A 13,379-nucleotide genomic window follows, 5' to 3' on the forward strand; every position below is an offset into this window, starting at 1 on the left:
GAGCTATTAGAAACGCGAGAGGTGGGAATTAGGACTGGGGAAATAGTCAGTTGGTAACATACTTGCTGTGAAAATATGAGGATCTGAGTTTGATACCTAGAACTCATGTAAAAAGAAAGCTGAATTGATGGTATCCACTTGTAATCCCAGGACTGAGGAGGCAGAGTTGGAGAATCTCTGAGCTTACTGACTGGTCTGTCTAGATTAGTGAGTCTCCTGTCACCCTGAGAGACCCTGACTCAGAAAACAAGGTTTGTGGTTCCTGAGGAAGAGTGGCACCGAATTGACCTCTTCCCTCCATATACATGTGCACATGACATGCACACACACACACACTGAGAATTCTTCCCAGATGTCATTGCATCTGTGTTTCTGCTATTGCTTTGGTCAAGTGTCCATTGCATGTTGTGGGTTATTCTGAATGTTTCTGTGGTTGGGTCAGCTCTCTGCTTCCTGGTTGGAAAGCTGCCGTGACAAGCATTATGACTGATGTTATGTAAATGAAAAATACAGAGGAAGAATTAAGTATGTCTTGATACAACCAACATTTCCTGAGCACCTACCATTGTCCTAGCAGGGACAATGTAACTGAACACTCACACTAGATTGGGACTCCCATGACCCTCTTCTAACAAAGTTGCCAAGGCCACACTGCTCTGATGGCAAAACTGAGCACCGTCCCTGCATAATGGAGCACTGAATCCAGCATATGGCCCCTCTGCTTGGCCTTGGCAACTTTACCAGGAAGACTCATGTTCCCTCATCAATGGGGGAGTGCTCTTCATTTTCTGGTTCTGAATTTCGAAAAGAGGAGAACTCTAATTCTAGTCACACTACTAAATTATTTTTTGTGGTTCATGTATACAGAAGCCCAGTGGCCCTACTTCTGACTGTTTTGTGTATTATACTTGCTCGTACAATGTATTTTAGAGAAAGTAAAGCCATGAGGAAGTATATAAAGAAAAGAGGAGAAAACTACCAACTGCAGCCAACACCCAGGTTCACTGACGTCTTGTTTTGATGTGTAGCATTTCTTTGGCTACATTCTAGAAGGTGGGTGTGCCACACCCACCTCAGCTGACCTATAGAAGAAGGCAGCACTGCTGTGTGTTCTATTCCCTGGGCTAATGTCTGTGAACTCTCTCTCTGTCTCTCCAACTATCACTCCCTTGTAGATGACTATATCTCAAAATCAGGCAAAGAAGCATGGCTTGGACTTTGACCTCCATGGGTCTACTGAAGTATAAGTGCATAAATTTCAGCCCTCATAGAAGTGTCAAGAGGCATCTACAATTTGCATTTGTGTGTGAATGAGAACTGATGTTCCTAATGGCAGAGGAGTAATGGCTTCCTAGCCAGCCTCCCCCAGGACTTACTTTATCTGCCTTATAATCTGGAAAGCTTCATGGTTCACCGTTTTAATCTTGTTTTTCTTTAAATAAGAAGACAGTCGGAGGGGGTGGGGTGACGTGGGAGAGAAGGTGTGAGACTGGATACTCAGCCAATACTGGCAAACACAAGGCAAAGATAGAAGAAACCAAGCAGGGGAAGGGCTTGCTTAAAGATAAATCCAGCCACTGGGTAAACAGTGGGAAGAGTTAGCTCTGGATGCGTTGGTGTAGTGTACAAACATGGCAACATGCACACAGTGTGAGCTTGTTCTGCTGTCATTTCCGTTAGGGGCAGACACTTGCCTCTCACCAGCAGCCTTGCGGTCTGGCTCCCAGTGTTTTCACATCTTTCCAGGTTCTCATGTGCGTAGTTCACAAACTGAATCCTCTGTCAGGTACAGCTTTGTCTAATCTGTGCAGGTTTGGCAATGGTTGTCCCAGGGAGAATGGCAGTGACCTGTGCATTTGCCGGCTCCCCACAGCCCCTCCTGACCCCCTTCTCCTATGACTTTGGCATTCTTTGAGAGTGTCTGTGATCTGTGGACCACGGGATGTACAGACTGCATTCTCATGGCTTCTGAGGGACCCACTGGAGTGTCCTAGAAACCAACACCATGGTGAGGAGCAGCCTCCAAGTCATCCTCCTCCTCCTCCTCTTAATCAAGCAACATCACTCGATCAGTGTTTGTACTTCTCATGTGTGACAGGGAAAGCACAGCTTCTCCGTTGAGTATCACTGTAAGACTTATAAGTGGTTGCTGGGCCTACATCCTGTAACACAGGACCTAGCTGCCACATAAGAAAACCATAAAGCAGATGTGATTTTCATGGATTTTACACATTGGGTTTTGTCTAATTACTTGCCACTGCTCGTGTTGCTTTGCCAGCCTGGTGCCCTCTTTTGGAGAACTCCAGACACAAAGCAGAAATAGCCAGTAATTCACCCCAGAGATGCAACATCTGCACTCTGAGACTCCTCCCCACTGGAGGTGAGAGGAAGGATGTGTGGCTGGATGACACCATCTGATCCACACAGGAATGAACTACCACCCTAAGGAGCTGTAACCATCACAGTAAGCTTTACCTTCTCCAAGAATGCTTCAGCTAATCACAGAGATTAATAACCTCTCTATGGGTATGTGCCATAATGTTTCTTGGAAATGCAAATTAAACAGGAAATGTGTGCATTTCATCTGACCCAGACATAAAGGCAAGGATACTAAGACAGTGACTTGGATAGAGGCCAAGCAGACAATGACAAATTGTTTCCCTGTGCCCTGGTGTGACTCTGACAAACACAGTACTGGATGGAACACTCAAGGTTCATTGTTGTTCCTATTGCCAGACATCCTTCCAAATGAGCTCCACTCCATCCATTGTTCTTATTTAGAGAATGTGTCCCAGCTCACTAACTCAGGATACGGAGAACTACAACCCATCAAAACGTGTGTACTCAAGTTATATGTAGATGGTTATTTTGTCCTGGGGAAGGAACTCATTCAGTAGAACACTTTCCTGATGTTCCTGGAGTTCTTGGATCCACCCCAGTGATGCATGCCTATAAGCCCAGCACTTTGGAGATGGAAGCAGTAGGATTGAAAGTTCCGAGGCATCTCTACAACATTTAGAATTCAAAGCCAGCCTAGACTGCATGAAAATTTGTCAGATCTCTGTGAGTTCGAGGCCAGCCTGGTCTACAGAGCAAGTTCCAGGACAGCCTCCAAAACAATACAGAGAAACCCTGTCTTGAAAAATAAAACAAAAAAAACATGAGATCCTGATGCCCCCCTCAAAATTATGTCTTTATAATATCTTCAAAGTAATTAATGTCTAATAACCAAAACCCAAGTAACGATGGTCCCAAAGAGGTTTCTGTAACTCACAGAAATACCCCTTACAGTAATGTGAACATACCCCTGGTTTCTTTTCTCCACCCTAAGAAACCTGAGAATCAACTAGGACTCGCCTTTCTGTCTTTCTCTCGGCCTGTGCATATTGTTCACAAGCTGGCAATTCCCAGGCACTGCATCCATCAAGATGGCAACCATGTTCTCAACCATAATCTTCAGATCAGGAAGGCAAAAGCTTAGCAAAATCATCACCCACCCTACAGTGGCCCTGTGGGTCCATGTGAAGTCAAAAGAGGCCAGGAAGACAAGAATTGAGACTCCATGGCTTCTGGAATAGAAGCAGGAGTCACTGGTGCTGGAGAACCAGCTTGCAGGACTGTAGAGGACACCTACAGTTGTTTCCTTCCCTAGTAGCACCACAGTCACATGGTAATACCTAGCAGGAGCACTTTAAATCTTGTCTGCCCACAAATAGGACTAAATGCTCTGTTTGGTGGTGATATTAGGAGCTTTGGATAAACTTAGTGAGCCTATTTCTCACACCCAAAGGTCTGTTGTTGTTGTTTCCTCACACAGGCCTCCCAGAGAGACCAAACAAACACGGCATACCACCACACCAAGGATGGACAAGGCACTGATGGAGGAAAATGGTTCCTCAAGCAGGAAAAAGAGTCTGAGACAGCCCCTACTCCCAGTTTTAGGAATCTCACAAGAACATTGAGCTACACAGACATAACATATATACAGGGGACCTAGGTCAGACTCCTATGGGCTCTCTGATCTCTTTGAGACCCCGTGAGTCCCAGTCAGTTGATTCTGTGGGCCATGTGTTCATGGTGTCACTGACACTTCTAGTTCCTCCTGTCCTCCCCCTCCTCCACAAGACCTCCTGAGCTCTACCTAATGTGTGGTTGTGGAACTCTGCATCTTCTCCTATTGGTTGCTGGATGAAGTCTCTCCATCCTCTTCAATGAGGATTCTGCTAGTCTCTGGTCCCAGAACATTCTGCAGGCAGCATAAACTATAGGTCAAAAGGTTTTGTAGCTAGGTTGGTATCCCAATCCCTCCACTTGAGGCTTTGCCTGGCAACAGAAGATGGCCAGTTTAGGCTCCATGTCCCCCATTACTAGGAATTTTTGCTGCGTTACTCTCGTAGATTCTATGTAATTTCCATTGCACTAGTGTCACAGACTGGTGTTTGTGGGGCTGCAGTAAGGACCAGCCGATCAACCCTGGGTCTGCTCCTGAGTCCGGGTGTTTGGATGAGGGAAAGGTTATCTAAGAAAGTTAAGAGTCAGAGACACAGAGTTGCAGTCAGGAGGGCAGTTTCAGTCTATATTGAATGTGTCTCAGTTTATTTATACATCATCTTAAGTAATCAACCAAAGGTTGGAACAATGCAGAAGACTTCTGTCATCATGTTTCAAGAGCAAATAGCAATTACTTCCCTTAATCCTAAAGACATTCCATAGCTTAATTTACTGCTTGGCCTTTAGACACTCACCTTCAGGGTGAGAGTAAACTCACCTGGGCCCAAGTCTGTTGTTATTTAGATAGGAGCCATTCACCACCAAGGTCAGGGCATCCTGCAGCCATTAAGCTAATGTCTTAAGGACAATGGGAATGATTTGAGCTCTCTGACCTCATGGCAAGATGGAATGGACTCCCATTTATGGGTCCTGTTACACTAGGTTTCCACCTCACCCCAGAGATGCCCCCAAATTCATCGCTTCTCTCAGTATTTTCTCCCTCTTGCCCCCACACCTTATCCCTACCCCACCTAAATCCAGTCTTCCCCAAAAATCTATTCTATTTCCCTTTCCCAGGGAGATCTTTGTATGCCTCTTAAGCCTTCCTTATTACTTAATCTCTCTGGGTCTGTGGACTGCAGCATGATTGATTATCTTTTATGTTAGAGCTAATACCCACTTATAAGTGAATGCATACCATGTTTGTCTTTCTGGGTCTGGGCTACCTCACTCAGGTTGATTTTTTTTCCTAGTTCCATCCATTCACCTGCAAATTTCATGACATTGTTGTTTTTAACAGCTGAGTAATACTGCACTGTGTAAATGTACCACATTTTCTTTGTTGAGGGACATCTAAGTTGTTCCCAATATCTGGATATTATGAGTAAAGTTGCTATGAGCATAGTTAAGCAAGTGTCCTTGTAATATGATAGAGCATTCTTTGGGTATACACCCAGGAGTGGTATAGTTGTGTCTTGAGGTAAATCAATTCCCAATTTTCTGAAAAGTCACCATATTTATTTCCAAAGTGGCTGTGCAAGTTACATGTCTACCAGCAGTGGAGGAGTGTCTCACTTGTTCCACATCCTCTCCAGAGTCATCTGTCATTTGTGTTTTTTATCTTAACCATTCTGACAGATGTAAGATGGAGTCTTTGATTCGCATTTCCCTGATGGTTAAGGATGTTAAACATTTCTTTGAGTGTTTTTTGGCCATTTAAAATTCCTCTGTTGAGAATTCTCTGTTGATATCTCTATCCCATTTTTAACTGGATTATTCAGTTTATTGATACCTAGTCTCTTTGGATATTATCTCTCTGTCTAATGTTGAGTTGGTGAAAATATTTTCCAATTCTGTGGGTTGCAATTTGTTCTATTAACAAAATCTTTTGCTTTGCAGAAGCTTATCAGCTTCGTATGGTCCCATTTGTTAATTTTTTATTTTAGTGCCTATACTATTGCTGTTCTGTTCAAGAAATTGTCTCCTGTGCCAGTGTATTCAAAGTCATTCCCCACTCTCTCTTCTGTCAGGTTTAGTGTATTTGGTTTTATGTTGAGGTCTTTGGTCCATCTGATCTTGAGTTTTGTGCAGGATGATAAATATAAATCTATTTGCATTCTTTTCACATACCAACCTCCAATTAGACAGCATCATTTATTGAAGATGCTTTCTTTTTTCCATTGTATATTTCTGCCTTCTTTATCAAAAATTCGGTGTCCATAGGTGTGTGGATTTATGTCTTGGTCTTCGATTCATTTCCATTGATCAATATGTCTGTAATTATGCCAATACCATGCCATTTTTATTACTACACCTCTGTAGTACAGTTTGAAATCAGGGATCATGATACCTCCAGAAGTTCTTACATTGTATAGGATTGTTTTAGCTATCCTGTTTTTTTACATATAAAGTTAACTATTTCTCTTTCAAGGTCTTCAAAGAATTGTGTTGGAATTTTGAGAGTGCATTGAATCTGTAGCTTGCTTTTGGGAGGATGGCCATTTTTACTGTTAATCCTACTGATTCATGAGCATGGAACATCTTTCCATCTTTTGCTACCTTCTTCAATTTCCCAATTCAAAGACTTGAAAGTTTTAACATACAGATCTTTAACTTGCTTAGGTTAGAGTTACCCAAAAAATATTTTATATTATTTGTGCCTATTGTGAAGGGTGCTGTTTCCCTGATTTCTTTCTTAGCCATTTGTCATTGTTATATAGAAGGGATACTATTTTTTATTTAATCTTGTATTCTACCACATCATTGAAGGTGTTTATCAGCTCTAGGAGTTCTATGGTAGAATTTTTAGGGGCCATTTATATATACTATCATATCATCTATAAATAGTGATACTTGGACTTCTTCTTTTCCAATTTGTATCACCTTTATCTCCTTTAGTGGTCTTATTGCTCTAGCTAAAACTTCAAGTACTATACTGAATAGAGATGGAAAGAGTGAGCACCCTAGACTTGTTCTTCATTTTAGTGGCATTGCTTTTTGAGTTTCTCTCCATTTAATTTGATGTTGTCTATGGGCAACATCTAAAGGCAAAACATAATATTGCCTTTATTATGTTTAGGTATGTCCCTTGTATCCCTGATCTCTCTGAGAGTTTCATCATAAAGGGGTGTTGGGTATTATCAAAGGCTTTTTCAGCATCTAATAAGATGATCGTGTTTTTCTTTCAGTTTATTTATATGGTGGATTATACTGACAGATTTTAATATGTTGAACCATCCCTGCATCTCTGGAATGAAGCCTACTTGATCATGGTGAATTATTTTTTAATGTGTTCTTGGATTCTGTTTTTGAGCATTTTATTGAGTATTTTTGTACAAATGTTCATAAAGAATTGGTCTGTAATCCTCTTTCTTTGTAGAATCTTTGTGTGGTTTCAGTATCAGGGTGACTGTGACCTCATAAAATGAATTTGACAATGTTCCTTTTGTTTCCATTTTATGGAATAATTTGAGATTTACTGGTATTATTTCTTCTTTGCAAGTCTGGTAGAAATCTGCACTAAAACCTCCTGGATCTTTTGGTTTGGAGACTTTATTGACTGCTTCTATTTCCTTAAGGGTTATAGGTCTATTTAAATTACTTGTATTGTCTTGATTTAACCTTGGTAAGTGATATCTATCACAAAATTGTCTATTTCTTTTAGATATTCCAATTCTGTAAGTATAGTTTTTTTGAAGTATGACCTAATGATTCTTTGGATTTCCTTGGTGTAGTTGTTATATCCCCCTTTTCATTTCTGATTTTGTTAATTTGGATATTATCTCTGTGTGTATTTTAGTTAGTTTTCTATAAGGGTTTGTCTAGCTTGTTGATTTTCTGCAAGAACCAACTCTTTCTTTCATCGATTCATTGTAATGTCCTCTTTGTTTCTATTTTATTGATTCCAGCCCTCAGTTTTATTATTCCTGCTGTCTACTCCTCTTGGATGTATTTGTTACTTTTTGTTCTAGAGCTTTCATGTGTGCTGTTAAGTTGATAGTATGAGATCGCTCCAATTTCTTTATGAAAGCACTTAGGGCTGTGAACTTTCCTCTTAATACTCCTTTCATTGTGTTCCATAAGTTTGGGTATGTTGTGCATTCATTTTCATTAAATTCCAGGAAGTCTTTAACTTCTTTCTTCATTTCGGCCTTGACCCAGTAGATGCTCAGTGGGGAGTTGTTTGGTTTGCATGAGTCTATAGGTTTTCTATTGTTTCTGTTGTCGTTGAAATCCAGCTTCCAGGGTGGTCTGATGGGATACAGGAGGTTATTTCAATTTTCTTGTATCTGTTCAGACTTGTTTTGTGACTGAATATGTGACCAGTTTTGGAGAATGTTCCATGAGGTGCTGAGAAAAAGGTATATTCTTTTGTGTTTGGGTGAAATGTTAAGTAGATATCTGTTAGGTTCATTTGATTCATAACATCATTAGCTCTGCTATTTCTCTGGTTAAATTTGTCTGGATGACTTGTCTATTGGTGAGAGTGGAGTATTGAATTTTCCCACTATTAATGTGTGAGGTTCAATGTGCTATTTAGGCTTTAGTAGTGTTTCTTTTATAAATGTGGGTGCCCTTGCATTTTGGGCATATGTTAGGAATTTAGATGTGATTTTGGTGAGTATGAAATGTCCTTCATCTATTTTTATTAATTTTGGCTTAAAGTCTATTTTATTATATGTTAAAATAGCTACACCAGCTGTTTTTTGTGTCCATTGGCTTGGAAAATCTTTTTCTAATCCTTTACTCTGAAGTAATGTCTGTCTTTGATGTTGATGTATATTGCTTATATGCAGCAGAAGTATAGATCCTGTTTTAATATACACTCTGTTAACCTGTGTCTTTTTATTGGCAAATTAAGTCCATTGTTAAAGAGAGATATTAATGACCAATGACTGTTAATTCCTATTATTTTGTTGGTGGTGGTTTGTGTGTGTATATTCCCTTCTTTTGGCTTTGCTGGTATGAGAACATTTATTACCTTTGTTTTACTAGGTGTGGTTAACCTCTTTGGATTGGAGTTTTCCTACTATTACCTTATGTAGAGCTGGATTTATGGGTTAAATATTGTTTAAATTTGACTTTGTCATGAAATATCTTGTTTTATCCATCTATGGTGAAAAGTTTTGCTGGTTATAGTAGTCTGGGATGGCTGCAAAACACCTGTCCAGATCTTCTGGCTTTTTGAGTCTCCTTTAGAAGTCAGGAGAAATTCTAATACGTCTGCCTTTATCTGTTACTTACTCTTCTTCCCTTACAGGTTTTAATATTCTTTCTTTGTTCTGTATGTTTAGTGGTTTTATTATTATGTGGTGAGGGGACTTTCTTTTCTGATTCAATCTATTTGGTGTTCTGTAAACTTTGTGTACCTTTCGATTGTCCTTTTTTAGATTATGAAATTTTTCTTCTATGATCCTGTTAAATATTATTTTCTGTGTTTTTGAGCTGAGATTCTTCTCTCCTTTTTCTAATCCTATTATTCTTATGTTTTGTCTTTTCATGGTGTCCCAGATTTCCTGAATGTTTGTGTTAGGAATTTTTTTAGATTTAACATTTTCTTTGACCAATGACTTCATTTCTTCTATTGTATCTTCAGGGCCTAAGATCCTCTCTCTGTGTCTTGTTTTCTGCTGTGATCCTTGTGTCTCTAGTTCTCCTTCACTTACCTAGATTTTTTTCCCAGAATTCCCTCAGCTGGTGTTTTCGTCATTGCTTCTCTTTCCATTTTCAGGTCTTGATCAGTTTCCTTTACAAACTATTTGCTTTTTCTTGCATTTTTTTGGCATTCTTTAAGAGAGTTATTGATTTCCTCAAATATTTTGTTTGACTTTTCCTTGACTTCTTTAAGGGATTTTTTTGTTTCGTTTTTTTTTTTTTTTTTTTTTTTTGGGGGACCTCTACCATCTTCATAAAGTTGGTTTTAGGATCATTTTTGTGCTACAGCTGTGTTGGATTATTTAGGTCATGGTGTCATAGATTAGTGAGCTCTGGTGGTACCATATTGCCTTTTATGTTATTGATTTTGTTCTTATACTGGCGTTTAGGCATCTGGGTTTAGGATGATTACAGGTCTAGGTGCTGATTTCTGAGTTTGTCTTTGTTGAATGCGTGTGTTTTGTTCCTTCATTTCTGTTTCCTCTTTGGTCTTCTGGTCTTTATGGCCTGGATTTCTGGCAGCTGGTGTGACCTTTGATCCAGTAGGAAGTCTCTGTCCAAGTTAGGGGCTGGACTTCTGTGGCTATCCTGGCCTGGTGGCTATCTTGGCCTTTGGTGCAGCAGAGGGTCTTTGCCCAAGTTAGGAGATAGGATAAGGTGATGAGAAAGGGAATTAGGAGTTGGAAGCACTTAGTGAATGGTAAGCTACCTATCTGTGGTTTTGGCAACAGTTGCAGTCTCTGGTCCAGCGAGGAGTCTCTGCCTGAGTTTGCCTAACTTTTTCTTGTTTGGTCTGAACCAGTTCTTCTCACGAGCATGGTCTGCTCATAGGCAGCAGAAGTCTGTCCAAGTTGGGACCTGGGCACAGCAGTGGGAGGGAATGGCAGTGGGGCTGGATGGGAGTTGGCCGTGGAATGGGTCTTTGGGAACGGAATCTGAGGAGTGGGGCAGTTCAGCAGACAAGCAGGACATTCACAAGTTCTTCTGACTAGTGTAGCCTGCACCTAAGATCTTTTTTAATAGATATTTTAGATTTCTTTTTTCCACATAGAATAATTTTGAGAAAGAATATATTGAAGAGAAAAACAAATCATCACAGACAAAATTTATTTTTAGTTCTTCCCACTCTCCTTTGTGTATCTTTCACCCCTATTTGCAGACAGCAGCATTCATTTCTGTGACAGACTTGAGACATGAAGCCATAGTAATGATGGAGCCTGTGGTTAGGAGCCCTAGGTTCAAGCAACTCCTAGCCCAGAAATATAAGACAAACATTAAACAATGATGGTGGATACACCACACACACACACACACACACACACACACACACACGCACGCACGACCGCACGCACCATGTAAACCCTTGTGTCTCATAAACAAGACAAGTCTTCTGTTACCTGGACATAGTGACACACACCTGTATCCCCGGTAGTTGGGACACTGAGGTTGGGTGATTTCCTTGAGTTCAAAGCCAGCCTGGCTTTTGTTTTCTGGGCAGCCAGGGCTACAGAGTTAGACCTTGTCTCAAAACCATAAAACAGATAATGGGGAGATGCCTCATTGGTGATATGTTTGTTGCCCAAGAATGAGAACCTGAGTCCAGATTCTTATTACCAACATTGAAAAATCCAGGCAAAACAGCCCAAGCCTGAAACCCTGACACTGGGGGCAGAGATCCTTGGAGTTTTCTGGTCAGTCAGTCTAGCTGAAACAGTGAGCTCCAGGCTCATTGAGAGACCTTGTCTCAAAAAGTAAGGTAGAAAAGTCATTGAAGAAGGCACTTGATGTCAGCTTCTGCATCCACACCCACACATACAAGCAGACTCGCATTGATGTGAACACATACACAGAGGCATACACCACACACACAAGGCACATGCCCCCAAAACATACACATGTGCATGTTCACACACAGGTATTGACCACACAAATATACATTCATGTACACACACCCCAGCACACCACACACACAGGCATGTATGCACAGGCATAAACACATGGAAACATATATACACACACCCACGCACAACACACATGCATGTACACACACAGGCATACACCGCAGACACACACACATACACACACACAAACACACAAATGAATCCACACACATATATGTGTATACATATGCATGCTCACAGAGACACAGGCTTGTAAGCACAGGTGTATACCTCACACAGACACAAACAGGTACACACCACACATGCATGTACACACACAAAGATATACAGCACACACAACAACATCAATAAGCTTGTTAAAGTTAAGGTATAAAGGACATGGAGTTAAAGTGTCTGGAGACAGTTCCTCTGAGGACCTGCTCAGTCAGCAGGTGCCGGCCTGCACGGAGCTGAGAGATATGATAGCCAGGTGCAAACATTTGGAGACAGGCTTCCTGCCTTAGGGCTCCCAAGGTCTGAGGGAGCAGTTTGTGCCTCTGGCTTATGATAAATGAAGAGAACAGGGGTGTGAGGCAGCATTGAAAGGTGGGCCAAGGCCAGATGGCAAAGGACCCTGTGGCCATGGTATCCATGTGGGGTTTTACTCTAGATCAATGGATAGCCAGCCTGTTAGGAGGCATTAAGCCAGAGAAAGGTTGATTTGCATACTAAAATACCATCTGGGGAGCTATGAAGGAAATGAACTGGGGCAGAGAAGAGGCTGGGGCAGACGCAGAAGGACCAAACCAGAGGCTTTCCCAGCTGTCTAGGGGAAATGATGGTGATAAATTCATAAGTGTCGTGGTCATGGATACAGACTGCCCAGGACTGACAGGAGTTGGTGATGGAGTGGGTCCATGAAGATGAGAAGATGGAGTATGCAGAGATGAGCACAAGGAAGGAAAGGATGTTCAGAAACAGTGGAAGGCCAGCCTCAGAGGCAGCTAGCCCTGGACAGGTTCTGTCTTCCCCACTCTCATAGGGAAGGACTCCGATGTCAGAGAAGGGGGGCGTTTTTGAGGGTTGGTTTGTATATTTGTTTTTTCTCTAAGTCATTGTAAGGGTTTCTCTCAATTGTCAACTTGATGGAACTCTAGAATGATTTAGGAGATGGCCCCTGGCCATGCCTGTGGGGCATCTTGACTAGGGTAATAGAGATGGGAAGCCCACCCATAGTGGATGGCGCTATTCCCTGAGCTGGAATCCTGGACTGAATAAAAAGGAGAAAGTGAACTGAGCACCAGCATCTGTCACACTCTGCTTTCTGATTGAATTCAGTGTGAACTGCCTCAGCCCCCCCCCTTCGCTGTACATTTCCCATCACGATGGACCATACCTTACAGCTGTGATTCAAACTAAACCCCCGCTCCAGGAAGTTGCTTTTGACATGGTATGTTGTCCAACAGGTATGCCACAAACACAGGAAGTGTCCATGGCCTGTGATGCTCCCAGCATTCACACACACACACACACACACACACACACACACACACACACACACACACAGTCTGAACCCAAGGTCCCACTGCCTGCAGCTCTATTCTCAGCCTCCCCACCCCAGTGGACCCTATGGGTTCAAGTGAGCTTAGCTAAGGAAAAGAGAGTGGGCAGGAGGGTCCTGGGGGATGGAGGAAAATGAGAAGTTATCATTCAACCCTCAGAACGCTCCCCTTTATTCTGATCATACACCATCTCAGCATGGACACTAATTATCTCCACCTGATGAAGATAATTACAGTCAGTGAGAAGTCGCAGGCGGTGGAGTAATGGTACTTTAGGGATGTCCCAGAACCC

At 41.7% G+C, this 13,379-nt stretch overlaps 1 protein-coding gene across 2 annotated transcripts in view; it reads left to right on the forward strand.

The window, feature by feature from the left end:
- Gria1 (glutamate ionotropic receptor AMPA type subunit 1) overlaps positions 1 to 13,379 on the forward strand; it is a 319,841-nt gene that overhangs the window by 233,455 nt on the left and 73,007 nt on the right. The gene's annotated exons all lie outside the window — the stretch shown is intronic.

Source organism: Mesocricetus auratus, unplaced genomic scaffold, assembly GCF_017639785.1.
Source record: "Mesocricetus auratus isolate SY011 unplaced genomic scaffold, BCM_Maur_2.0 Super-Scaffold_100007, whole genome shotgun sequence".
Taxonomy (NCBI): Eukaryota; Metazoa; Chordata; class Mammalia; order Rodentia; family Cricetidae; genus Mesocricetus; species Mesocricetus auratus.